Source organism: Genypterus blacodes, unplaced genomic scaffold, assembly GCF_046128005.1.
Source record: "Genypterus blacodes isolate CSIRO-AG114 ecotype Tasmania unplaced genomic scaffold, CSIRO-AGI_Gbla_v1 ptg000015l_1, whole genome shotgun sequence".
NCBI lineage: Eukaryota > Metazoa > Chordata > Actinopteri > Ophidiiformes > Ophidiidae > Genypterus > Genypterus blacodes.
In genome coordinates this window covers 310,358-323,874 of record NW_027466829.1, presented here as the reverse complement: position 1 = coordinate 323,874, position 13,517 = coordinate 310,358, and the positions used below count along the sequence as shown (strand labels likewise).

Sequence of the window (13,517 nt, the reverse complement as noted above, 5' to 3'; positions counted from 1 at the left end):
CCTGGACACACGGGGAGCCAAAAATCAGAGAGAGAGCTCGCCTGCATGCATAATGAATTTTCTTCTCAAAGATGTAAAATGAAGAAGTAGAGTAGCGGATTCTTGTGAAGTTGTCACGCTCATCTTCACTTGGAATTCCATTACACAGGATCAGCCACCTCGCTAGCGTTTCCAAGCTTGTCTGATCTTGTGCGTTGATACCTGACAAACAGAAGACACCATAGCGCTCACATCAGACAACGCTTCCTTTGAGTCTGTCATAGATGTTTCAGCCCCGTACTACAAAACAGGACACACATAAAGGAATCAAAGCAACAAAGTACAGGCTGTCATTTAAACTTTGGGAAGCTGATACGTGAAGAGATGCACGCGCCAGACACGGGGACGTGTGTGTGTGTGAGTGTGTGAGTGTGTGTGTGCGTATTTCTAATCATCAGCTTTCAGCACATCCCTCCATGGTGTTCCTGTTCTGATCATAGGCTGTTTTGCCATCTTCTTTTACATGGCTGGTTCATTTGTCAGTGTTGCTCTTTCCTCTCCAGTCACAGATGGAGGCAAATGGAGCAAAGTAGTGTGTGTAAGTAGAGTCCCATCTACTCTCCATGCATAGCCTTGTCATTTCTCAGTAAGGGATCCTTCTCACAGGTGGTCAAAATGAGGTGGAGGCCCTAATCTGGACAAGGTGAAGCATTCTTCTGCTCTTCTCTGTTATTTTGCTGGAGCAAGTGTGATGAAAGCACATAATTATCTCTCAGGTTTCTTCTAAAAGTATAGTTCATGTTTAGTGTGATAGTGAAGGCAATAGTCAGTAGGATTTGTCTTCTTTATGTGTTGTTTGTTGTTGAAGAGTCAAAGCATTAATCAGGCATATGTCGCTATTTCAGATTATATGGATTTCTTTATGTTATTTCTTTCTTTATCTGTTTGTAAAGTTTGTTTTGTGCCGGCAGATTGACCACAGCATTGTTTACAGCAGAATTTCTGACTGATAAATTGTCATGATATTAATTTGTGTTAATTACCTATGCCATGATGAAGATTTGTTTACATTCACTGGTCATATTTTGCACTGCAGCTCAACCTTGTGCATGTTTTTGGTCCCATGCACAGCCTCTGATGCTTTTCTACTGAATTCTACTTTCCATAGAATGAAAACAAGTCACAAGACACCATGGCTTGAAATCTTACACTGTAATGGGAATGCTGCATTTAGAATGGACAATAAAACTGAGCTGATGTGAACACGGGTTATGAAGCTGCTGTCTGCTGGTAATTGACCGTTGTGATTGACAGTCCAGGGTCCCTGATCCAGCCTCAGAAACAGTCGGAGGATTTGTTTCAACCGCCTACTTCCACATCCTTTTTGGATGACCATTGAGAGAGAGAGACAAAGACGGAGAGAGACAGAATCCGCCAACCTGTCATGGAAGTTGCAGGTTGTCAAGTCCTGCAGGCTGCCAACCTCTTAGTCAGGAAGCGGTACAGCTTCTTTTTGGATGGCAGTTCAGAGAGAGAGAGAGAGAGAGAGAGAGAGTTGAGACAAGTAGAGTGCATCCTCGTAACTGAGATTAAATGACTGAAACGATTGATCAACTATTAAAACCGTGACATCTCATATTTGAATACATTTTCTTCGGTTGCAGTTTAGTAAGTTGCAGTTTTTGCATTTAGCTGAAAGCTTCAACATGAGTATTGAGAGGTGTCACTGAGTTCAGACATGAGTGTGATGACATAGATGCAATAACGACTCATGGCCGTATGGTGGCAGTATATGTGCTGTATTTGTTGTTGTCAAATACAGCACAGCGTTGCACTGCTGAACTAAGACGTCAACATTCATCACGGAAGACTGACAAAAACCAAATCAATCATATTAAAAGTTGAATCAAAATCTGTTGAAAGTTCAAACATGGCAGTTGCAAAACACAGAAACAATACCGGTTGAATTAATAACTGTAAACACAAAAACCTGCTATGTTGACTGGGAAATGTGATAGTTTTGTAGACCTAAACACAAAGAGCATCTGGTAAACAGAGATAACGATACAAATGCTTCACAACACTGCATTTTCATATTACCAGTTGTAACTGTCAACCATGCTTTCTGTCAGATACATGGTTTTGGATCTGAAACATACAGTATGGTTCATTTCCTCACCAAGTAGCTCTGTGGCCTTCAAAGGCACCAAGCAGACAAAGGCTGAAATGTCTACTACTACCTGGGAAACAATTCTCTCAAATTTGAGGTCGACCTGGAATAACATTGGGTGCAGGTTACATTCTCCACAAAAATGATCTGCAACAAGAAAGCATGCAATACGGCTGCATGTCCCGGCTGTAACTTGATGAACACCAAATTTATTGAAACAGAGAACAACCTTACATCATGGAAATTAAAGATAACTTTTGTGTTATTGTAGGAGCAAACTTGACTTGACTTAGGCCACTTTTCCTGACAGGCACTCTAACTGGAAATGCCTGCAGTATAAGTTGAGGCAAGCCCGGGAGAAGCTGTTTGTACAGTGAGGAAGACCACAGAATCCTGCCGGAAGGAACATTCCATTCCCTGCAAGTTTTCAGGCTGTATAATTTACTTTCATCTTGACACCTTTACAACTGAATGCAGACATAGTCCATAATAATGTCTATCTATCTATCTAATACAGAAATTTAATTACAAATCCGCCTCTACAATTCTTACAATATTTTGGAACGAATCCAAAGTCATCTGATAATACTTAGGTAATGAATTTGTATGCAATGACAAAATAGTTATTGGAGCTGTTAAAGATTGGCACACAAGCAAATGCATTTCATAATTACTTACTGTGAATACCAGCAGCCCCCATATCAGTGTATATACAGTATATATAGCCTGTAGAGTATTTATCAGATAATTGTTGCTACCATATTGATAAACAGCCTGCATATAATCAATGATTTTTGCAGACTTTTGCTATTTTGAGATACAACACTCACAGGTACTAAAGAACCAGATAAAAAAAACAAGCTTACACCCTTAAAGCACTTCTCTGGCCCACATTTTATAATTCTGTTACTTCTTTTTTTGCTCATTCTATTTATGTGCTCATGAGACACCAGGATTACCTGCTGCACAGGAGAAGGAGGAAAATAAATGCTTGAGGGCCAGGAAAGAAACCTGTTTCTCCAGCCTACTAATACTGCTTACATCAATTTTATATTTCAATATCTTGTAACGCTTCCACGAAGAGATTCAATTATATGCTTAATAATCTATTCCAACACACCAAAGTACAAGCAGCTGCTGTAAACACGCTCCTGTTCAGATGTGTTTTTGTGGTGGAGCCATGTAATTAAACTCTCAGAGGAATGCCACATTTCTTTCACTCCATGCTGAAATACCTCATGTCATTCTATAAGTATGGTTTGTTAGTTTGGGAAATGCCATTATTTATTTTAGATGATAATTTTGTTAGATTAAGCAATTGAAGTAAAGTGGTTGTTATATAAACTGTAATTTTAAAATATGCTACTTTTTCCCCTCATTATTTAATTCAGACATTGTCATAGATCATTCATCACTGTTGCACAATATATCACATTTTTCAGACGTGTGTTCAAGCTCTGACAAGCCTTAAAATGGACTATTGTTGATGTTATTCCAACCTTTTTCTTGTATATGTTCTTCATCACATAGCTGAGATGCTCTATTGTCTGAAATAATACATATTGGTACAGAACAGTTTTTACATAACAAACAAAAAGATTCTGACTATATTGACTGTCCCTGTGTCAAAGAAATTAGATCTTCCATCTCAGTTATGCAGCAAATGCTGAAGGTATTAATATTACAATGGGCTCATTGCCAACATGCTGTGCGTCAGGGACTTCCTGAAGGCATGTGTAAATAATTGCTAACTGGAAAAAGTTTATTGTCTGTGTGTTTTCAATCATCTGATGTCATTTTGTCATTGTTGGGGAATAGCTATTTGGGTTGTTCTTTTTTTGGAGTTGATATCTTGTATCTTGAAGAAATTTAAATAACGTTTTTATCTCTGGAAAACAAACTAAAATATAATAAAGTCAGTTCACAAGAATAAAGCCAAAGGTATGTGAATATGATAGCTAAACTTTAATTTTAGAGTAAAAACATTTGTTTTTGCATTTTGCATTTCCTTTTTCGGATCTTATTTTTTACGTGGATTTTAATTTGAAATGGTCGGAAGTTAAACATTCTCTGTTTCCTGTTTGTCAGTGTTTGACGGCAAAGGACGGAGATGAACAGTGATGAAGACTTGGGCTGATCTGACTTGCAAGAACAACCTCTACGTGGTAAGTTGCAACTTTTGAGTTTATATGGTTTCTATCTGAGTAACGTGACACCGAAGTGTTTTTCTCTCACGTCGGTACATTAAGTAACAAGTATCAGAAAAGTGCAGGTCAAACCGCTGCACCTGCATGGTGTTCTGTTGTGACGAGTGACCACGCTTAGCGGTGACTTTAGCCTTAAAGCATCTGGTTCACTTATTAACTGCAGATGAGATCGCTTTACTGTCTTCTTTTACTACTGGCCTGTTAATTAAATACATTAGCTATTACCTTCCTGTCTTCAACATCTACCGTCTCAAAAAAAAACAAAACAAGTCACACCCACAGTTAACATGATAACTAGATAACCCCTAACCTTGGTTAAGAGCAGGCTAACGTTAACTGGCTTTTAAAAGTTATAGAATGTGCTTTAATGGGCCCAATATACTCTTAGTGACTTTAACATAATTCACAACTAACTTACTTTTTATATCACCACATCGAATCGGGCAATATAGTTAAGTAATTAATATTGTGTCGTTAAACATTTCAGCTATGCTAACACAACTCTCAGCGGGTGAGTAATTGTTTATAAATCGTAGATGATTTTGTGATCGAATACTTGAATATTCCATCGTGTGTCAATGTCAACAGTAGCAAGCACGTCATCAGCCACCAGCATCATCGTCATGCAAGTGCAAATAAAATGCCACTCTTGTACAGACTCTGCTATGACATTCACTCAGGTGGCATATTAGCCGGAATGTTTGGAATAGTTTGACATTGTAAACAAATTGCAGTATAAAAACTCACTTGGGAAGGAATTATTTTTCACATTGTCACTTATATGTGACAGAATCAAATGAAACCAACTTTAATTTTAATTTATCAACTTAGTTTAATGCAAAGTCTTAAAACATTATATTTTTGGTCTTGGTTGTGTTTTTCTCTCTGTATCCTATTATCTGGATTTCCTGTATCTATTTCCTGATGACTGATGACTACAAGTACATTGGTACAAAGCTAATCTGATGAAATACTTCACTCAAACTACAGCAGGCTTCCAATGACACGTACTGTACCTATGTTCCCTATATACACATACAGGAAGTGTATTTTGTGACTTTGTTTATCTTATAGTTACCGATACTTCACTGCTCTTCTATGTATTCTATTATTTCTCAATTGTGTCAACTTCCTTGTCTGTTGTTTGTACCTATTCACTCTGACTTCCTTGTATGTTGATATGAAACAGTAACATACTTTCCCACACTACGTTTTCTTCCTTCTTTTGCTTATTCTGCTTATACCAGCTCCTCCGATCTTTTGAATATATTTTTTAATTCTATTAACTTTTCACTCTATTTGTTTGTTGTTCAATATCTACAAAGTGAATCTCTGATCAGCATATCGGCCTTAATCTTACAGCTAGAACCTGCTGGTATTCCGATGGTGAGTCTAGTTTACATCAAACTAACATGGTAGGACACTTGGATCGTGCCTTGGATTCATAATTTTTGATAACTCAGTCTTCCACGTCATCAAACCAATTGCTTTCATCTAAACTTACGTTTTGGCCTCATCTCCACAATACGTGTTCCATCCAGAAGAATATCCCAAGAATCTGTCCTAAGCCCGGAGCCAGAATCTGCACATTAACAATTGACAAGCTGATGCAGGATCTCTACATCTCAAGTAGTCCTCTGCATTAGCTGTGTAGCAAAGAAATCAATACTATAGGCTTAGACGTGTCATTTTCTGTCCATGTCCTGTAAACTGTCTCCTTTGTCTCCGCCTTTGTTATGGCTCATCTTCTTCCCTGTCACATCCTCACCACAGAGACGTAGTTGGCCTCTTTTCTCCTATTAAACTCTGTTCTGACAAAGACCCCTGTCTCGTAGCTGAAGCAGGGTAATTTACAGGCTCTGAGGTGATGTATAACAAGGCAGGTGATTGTGTTTGGAGTGCACGCTGCCGGGAAAGTGACTGATGCATGATTTCAGTCTGAGTAATAACCTGGTGCCTAACATCTGTAGATGGCACCATCTCACCACCCTGTCCGGAATTTACTCTGGGAAGCATCACTGTCGTTTTGTTCCCTATCCTGACATGGTGCCAAATGACAAGACCGCACATTTATAGAGTCCGATATTCCAAAGTCTGCCTTTCCAGTTGTAAACCAAACCCGTGACGCAGATGCAGGTGCTTATAAAACAAAACCATAAACTGAAACGAGTCATGGATCAATAGTTAAAACACAGTTGGAGCGTATTCTTTCTGAATGGCAGCTGTAAAGACAATTGATTTAGCCTTTCATAATGAATTTCGCCCGACTTTGACCTGGGTACGTCTATTTTAAGAAGGTGAAAGTGGAAAAACTGTTGCCCTTGTTTGGCCCCGTGAGCACCGCCTGTGCCTGGTCTCCTAAATCATATCAACAGACCAGATGTACTACTTGAGATGAAGTTGCACTGAGCCTGTCTGAGATGTGTGTGTCCAGTCTGCCTGTGCACGTGTGTGTTTTGAGTAGAATGGAAACTTGTTGGCCCAGTATTCATCCAGTTGAGCATGGAAGGAGGGGACATGGTCGGAGTGAGACTTGGTGACGTGTCCGACACCCAAGTTCCCTCCATGATCTACTTGTTCTTCCTCTCCTTTCTCTGTCGATATCTATCTACTGCCCTCTGTCTGTCCTTGTCTCTCTCTCTTGCTCTCTCTCTCTCTCTTGATCACTCACCCCCCACCCCCTCACCCCCTCATAGAGAGTGGTGTTTTGGCAATCATGTGACTTTTTGTCTGAACACAATTGCCGGTGTTTGCCATTGGCCGCTTTCTTTGAAAAGAGCGTTGGTTTCCAGGGTGACAGGGAATGGCGGCACCACTTCACTTCTCTCTGCAGCTGCCCCCTCCCTCCTGCACCGCTCTGACGCTGTACATGGCTCACTCCCTCTCTCTCTCCCTCCCTCCCTCCGTCCCTCGCTCTCCGGCTGTGGAGGATCAGGTAGCGCTCAAGCACGACACAGACAGTGACAGGGTTGTCTCGCTCTTCCTCCTGTCGCTCTTCTCCTTTTTCATCTGCCAGGCAGTTCCAGAGACCATTAGACTGCGGGAGGTGAGTGAAACAAACGGCATTGTTTGCTGAGGATTCAGTGCCGTGGCTTTTCTCCTGAGTTTACACTTTTATTTGTGTGTTTTTAATGGCTGATCACGCGGCTAAATTGCTTTTTAGTTGTGGTGAAATTGACCTAAAGTCAGCAGGGAAGGTGGTTAACAACAGCGACTAAACTGTGGCTAATCATTGTAAACTTTAAATAAGTTTTTGTCATGCATGTTGTTTTCTCAAGCGCTCTTACAGATGGTTTTGTCACCATGGTAACATCTGTTTCTTGGGGGAAAAGCTGGCTTAGTGCGGTGACACTATGTTGTCATATCTTGTGGTATTAAGCATTCAAAACACTCTGAGGCAAATGTGCTGCACTCATCCCACGGTGGTGATGAACTCCGTCATAGAATTTGTTTTTATGACTCACAGGACACGCTATCAGTAAGAGTAAAAGTCCCCCCCCCCCCTCCCTCCCTGTGTTGTAAGTCGAGCAGTTCAGTCGCTGTGCTCCTTTTTATGTTTCATAAAAGCTTCCAACAGCTGTGCGCCCTCCGCTCTCTGCTCGGATCATCTCCGCACAAACACAAACACAATACCGGGCTGTGTTTGGGAATCAGGCCACTTTACTTTTTGCGTTTCTTTTTTTTTTTCTCCTGACATGGCAACCACCGTGAAGTGGTGCCCTCTGCCTCAGCCAGGTGGTCCCTTCTGTATCCCGTTGCCGTAGCAACACTAAAAGCGGACTTGCTTGGGCGCTCCCTTCAGGTGCACTCTGCCTGATGACCTGGAGGATCATGGGCCACACACAAACACACACACGAACAAACAAAGACATTCTCTCTCTAGCATCTGTCACTGACACACTTGACCCCTGTTTTTCCTTATACTCTACCTGCTCTGGTTGCTGTCGCTCCGCCAGGTTTGCCTCCCCTAAGGCTACACTCTTGCATCCTTGTAAACAATCAAGCCATTTACGTAAGACTGTTGACCTAGGAGTGTTCAAAACAAACCCAAGGGTCTCGTCACGGTGAAGCTCTTGTGTGTTGTCATTGAGTAAAGCTCGTTAAAATGACGGACCAGGTTGAGTTCAAAAAGGCCTGTTGGTATTTGTTGTCGGGCAGATTTGATTAGTTTTAAAGCCTGTGGGTTGGTGGTGCAATTCCTTTTACGCAATATTGACAAACTCAATTAACAAACCACAGTCTAAGAAAATGGCTCCAACGCCGGGGAAGAATGAATTGTTTGTGGGTCTGAAGACTCTTGAGATGAACAGGAAGTAGACCTTAAGTGGACGGTATCGATCCACTGCCTTTTTTTTTTGCTACATACGACATGATGCAGTGAAGAGAAAAGCCGTAGCGGGATCTTGCTGTCGCTCCTGACAGGCCGCGATGATGTCACCGCTGCTGACCCGGCAATCCGCGCATTCCTGCTGATGGTGTTACACTGACTTGGATGAGGCAGTGTGGGAGAGACGCACAGGCTGCCAAACACATATGGCCTTTGTCTAAGCGCTAATTAGTAATCCAGCATATTCACACACACACACACACACACACACACACACACACACACACACACACACACACACACACACACACACACACACACACACACACACACACACACACACACACACACACACACACACACACACACACAAAGTCATTAATTCAGCCTCATGCATACACCCACTCTAGCACGCACTCAAACCCTCCACCGCCCTGTTAAGATGGTGACGGGCGTCTTACTAGCCTTGTTAAAATTCAACAGGTCTTCAAGTGCGGCGTTGGGGTGAATCCTTTTTGCATTTCCACCTCTTCACGGAGCCTTTTTGTATAGATGGTATGATTAGAAGGACCCAGGCTCATTACGCATTGGTGTCATCATGCCTCTTGTACGTATAGTTCTCTGTCTTGTGTGCGTATTGGGCCAGAGCTCGAGCGATACTTTGATCTGGGGAAGCCACGGAAGCAGAGAGATGACAGGCTCGGTGCAGTGAAAGCTTTCAAACGCAAACGTCGTTCCCGCAGGTGTTTGGATACCTTCTCTTCCCCGTTCGGAGAGAGAGGGACCAGCGTTCTAAACAATGTGAAATAAACAGAGGGAAGGCTGAGAGTGACAGTTTAGTCTATATGTTGAACAAATAGCATATCATATAGACTCCTGGAGCCGTTTTAACAAGATGTTGTGGGATAAGCAAAGTGCAGTGTGTGTGGCATGCAGAGAGAGAGAGGATTCCAGTGTGAGCACCCGGGAGTCTCTCTTTTGGTTTCTATGGGGCGAGCAAAGCTTTTTGTCCACCCCTGACCTCAGACCTGCACCCACCTGACACCCTTCCTGTGACCTAACCCGTACTTCCTGTCTATCCGGTGCGGCCTCCTATTGCTTTTGTTATTGCCGGGATCAAAATCATCCATCTCGGCTTCTCCCTCTCTTCTCCCTCTCCTCTCTCTCTCTCTCTCTCTCTCTCTCTCTCTCTCTCTCTCTCCTCTCTCTCTCTCTCTCTCTCTCTCTCTCTCTCTCTCTCTCTCTCTCTCTCTCTCTCTCTCTCTCTCTCTCTCTCTCTCTCTCTCTCTCTCTCTCTCTCTCTCTCTCTCTCTCTCTCTCTCTCTCTCTCTCTCTCTCTCTCTCTCTCTCTCTCTCTCTCTCTCTCTCTCTCTCTCTCTCTCTCGATCATCATTATCTTCCCGTCTACATTTCACATTTGCATCCGACGCAGCTTTCCTCCAGTACCGAACTCTGGCTCGAGAAGTGGCTTTCGCATCGTACCACTAACTGACAGGAAATGCTGAGCAGCCAAGTGACACTTAGGGTACAGAGAGAGAGAGAGAGAGAGACAGACAGACAGACAGACAGACAGAGTGAGAGTTTAAACCTAACATTAGGATGAAACCACACAGATTTAGCCTGGATGTTGGAAATAGACGAGACAAAATGAGGCAGTAGACACCTACAACAATTCCACTCGGGCCTCTCAACAATGACACGCCAACGCTACAGCATAATATGTAGGTCCAAATTGATTTCACCTATAAATATACCCTTTCTTATAACCCCAGCCTTTCATAGAACACAATACAACACAAGGTCTCGTGATGACACACAGCTCTTTGGCATGGCAGGGGCTGCGTCCTAAGCCAGTCTGGACTGGTTCTGAATAAACGGGGAGTAAAAGGCGACGGAGAAGAGGGTGCCGGAGTGCTGCCAAAGTCCTGACAACTTGGAAGCCTCTAAAAGCCCCAACCCACATTCTCTTAATGCGACTTGTCGGTGCCGTCTGAAAAGGGAGAGAAGTGAAGATGCGGTGTGTGTGTTTGTGTGTGTGTGTGTGTGTGTGTGTGTGCGCTCGGGTGCATACGTTTGTGTTGTTTCTTTGCCCCCCATCTTTTTGTAGCTATACAAAGTTTGTTTACCAGCAGCGTTGATGTTGATGAAGTCGACCCTCTCCTCTTTTTTTCTTGTTTTGTACGACTGTCACCCCTTTGTCTCACTGCGTCACCTCGGCACAGAGTAATGTATAGTCAATACAGTGATTGTTGTTTGTAAAGAGATCATATAGCGACATTCATTTGCTTCCAAAACATGAATCATTGTCTAAGCCAGGGGTTCTGGGAAGAAAACAAAGGTCTTTCTCTTTTCCCGGTGTGGGAAGTTCTATATTTAAGCCTGAAGAGTGCAATTACCTTTGCGACGGAGAGCTATCTGGCCCGTCATAATGATACTCCAGGCGAGCTACAGCGCTGGAGCAATGGCACTGGCCTGACCATAATGAGGGAACAACGCTATACTTTGGTGTGTTTGGCACAAACAAGGCATTACTATCTTGTATTACTTGCATGACTATAAAACCCAAAGTCATCAAAAGTTCAAGACTTTGAAAGTTGTTTTGGGATTCTGAGACCAAAGCCGCTGTTGTCTTTTCTCATTCCCTAGTCTGTGTCCATATGTAAAGCGTCGCCCGCCCGGTCGTCCACCTGTTGAAGGCTGTTTTCAGTGAAAGGCTGAATAAATAGAGGAGAATGGGTGGAGGGGGTGTGTGGAGTTTCAACGTTGCAGGGGGGGAGGGGTGCGCCTCAGCACCAACTTAATGCCATTCATGCTCGGAGCATAATAGCCAACAAAGACACTATCAGCATGTATTCCTCTCTCTCTCTCTGCTACCCGCCACAGAACCTATTGAACCGCTGCCAGACCCACCAGTCTATTCCTCTGTCTGAGAGCCATCTTCCTGTCTGCTCCGGGCTGAGTTATGACTTGCTCACCACTCTCTGGACAAATTTACACCTCTCTCTTGTTGACGTATTAACTTATTACGAGGCTATGATTGAAAAACAGCCAAATACCTATCTAGGCTATGCGGGCTGAGAGCACTTACAGCCTTTGTCCAACGGCACAGACGAGAAAGAAGTTGGAAGCAAGGAAGGGGTTTCTGCTGAAAGCTCAGACTTTAAAGCTTTTAGGCTTCATCTTTGTTTTCTTTAGCTCTTTTGCTGAATGTGGGGGGGAAGGTGGGGGAAAGGGGAAGGGGTGGTGGTTGCAAGAATGTTTGAGTCACACAGAAAAGAGGGATGATATGTGGGGTTGGACAGGGGAGGGTGGGATGAGGGAGGCACAACAGTGGGAGGTGCCCTGAGGAATGCCTGGAAGGTATCAGTAAAGGGGGAGCAGTTTGGATTGATAATCCCCCACATCACATCACAATGCACTCTGCCATCACTGTGATTTGAGACCAAACTCAAACTAATACGAGTGACTCATCTACTGTTGACCTTTGTTTGGTCACGTCTCCAGTGCTGGCAAACCAATGAAAATCCCCCTCAGTGAACTTGGTATGGTTTGATGATGGACAGGCATGATTAAGCCCTCTGGTCCAGTTAACAGCATGTCAGAATCCATAAAGTGTTACTTTAGTTACTTTCCCTTTGCTTTTAAACTGTCACCTTTCCTTGGCACGTTAGCCTTTTCTCACTGTTGCCTTTGGTACCCGCCGTACCTCGAGGGACCATCCGTCCACTCCGCTTCTCTTTAATTCCAACTCATTTTAAGGATTTGTCTGGAAAACGCAGCACTTAGACGTGCCAAAAGCTTTACGATACACGCAAACTCACTCTCTCTGTCTGTCTCTGAGACGCTCAGACTTCGCCTGGCGATGGGGCTGGAATTCTTCATGGTGGCCTTTTGTTTGCATGATTTATCATCGCATTAATGCAATTAATTCAAGACGTCTATTTTTGGAACATCTGCTTTATACTAATACATGCACTGTTTATTAGGCACTGGGACTGTACTTCCTCATTAGCCTGCTCCGAATGCAATCTCAAGTCACATTCAGGCAATGTAGTCTGAAGACCTGTAGTCATGATCAATAGTCTGCCTCCGCTATTAAATTGTAACAGTTGTTTCGTTCGGTAACGTTATTGTCTTTGGACTCGGACGATCATTTTGTGGTAGGAAATCTCCTTTGAAATCCCCTTTCTGGATGACATTAATACGAAAAAGATTCATTATGTTCCTTACAAGGTTTTCTTTGTATGCCATTAATCCTCAATGTCCCTGGCTCACACACAAAACAAACCAGTTAATAAGTGAGAGGAACAACTCAATGGTCTGAAATTGAGAAATGAACACAGCCACAGATCAAAGCATGATGGGGAAACGGTTACAGTTATTGCAAATGTTATAGTTGTATCGTCAAAGCTTCGGATAAATGTGTCCCTTTGGTTCATTTTGGGACAAAACTCTCTCAGATCTGTACACTGCCCAGTCATGTTGCCCTACTCATGGTTTTGTTATTGGTCATCAAACAGAAATAGGTCAAACTTATTTGTATAAGACGGTGACTAACAAATTTACAGTCGCTATTTAAATATAGGAATGGGTTGTGTTCCGGGATGAGGATGACGTCCACTCATTCCTTACAGCCCTGCAGGTCTGCTCGGTATCGGGTCAACTCTCAGTGGGGAGTCTTTAATTTCAGGTTTGGAGGGGCTGCAAGGTAAAAAGAGGTGCGGCTAATAGAAACCAGAATTCGAGTCATGCTGAGGGTCTCCCACCCAGTCTGCCCGACCCCACTGGTCACACATGTCTTGGCTCCAAGTGTGTGTGTGTGTGTGGGAGGGGG

The 13,517-nt window shown here is 43.0% G+C and overlaps 1 protein-coding gene across 2 annotated transcripts in view; it reads left to right on the top strand.

Annotated features, from left to right (window-relative positions):
• Window positions 1–4,235: 4,235 nt before the first annotated feature.
• rassf7a (Ras association domain family member 7a) overlaps window positions 4,236–13,517 on the top strand; it is a 29,250-nt gene continuing 19,968 nt past the window's right edge. The window contains exon 1 of one of the 2 annotated variants that reach the window (XM_076138496.1): window positions 4,236–4,314. The gene's annotated coding sequence lies outside the window, so the exon portion shown is untranslated. Of the gene's footprint in view, window positions 4,315–7,261; window positions 7,403–13,517 lie in introns of those variants that run through there. The other variant, XM_076138489.1, reaches the window with a different exon arrangement.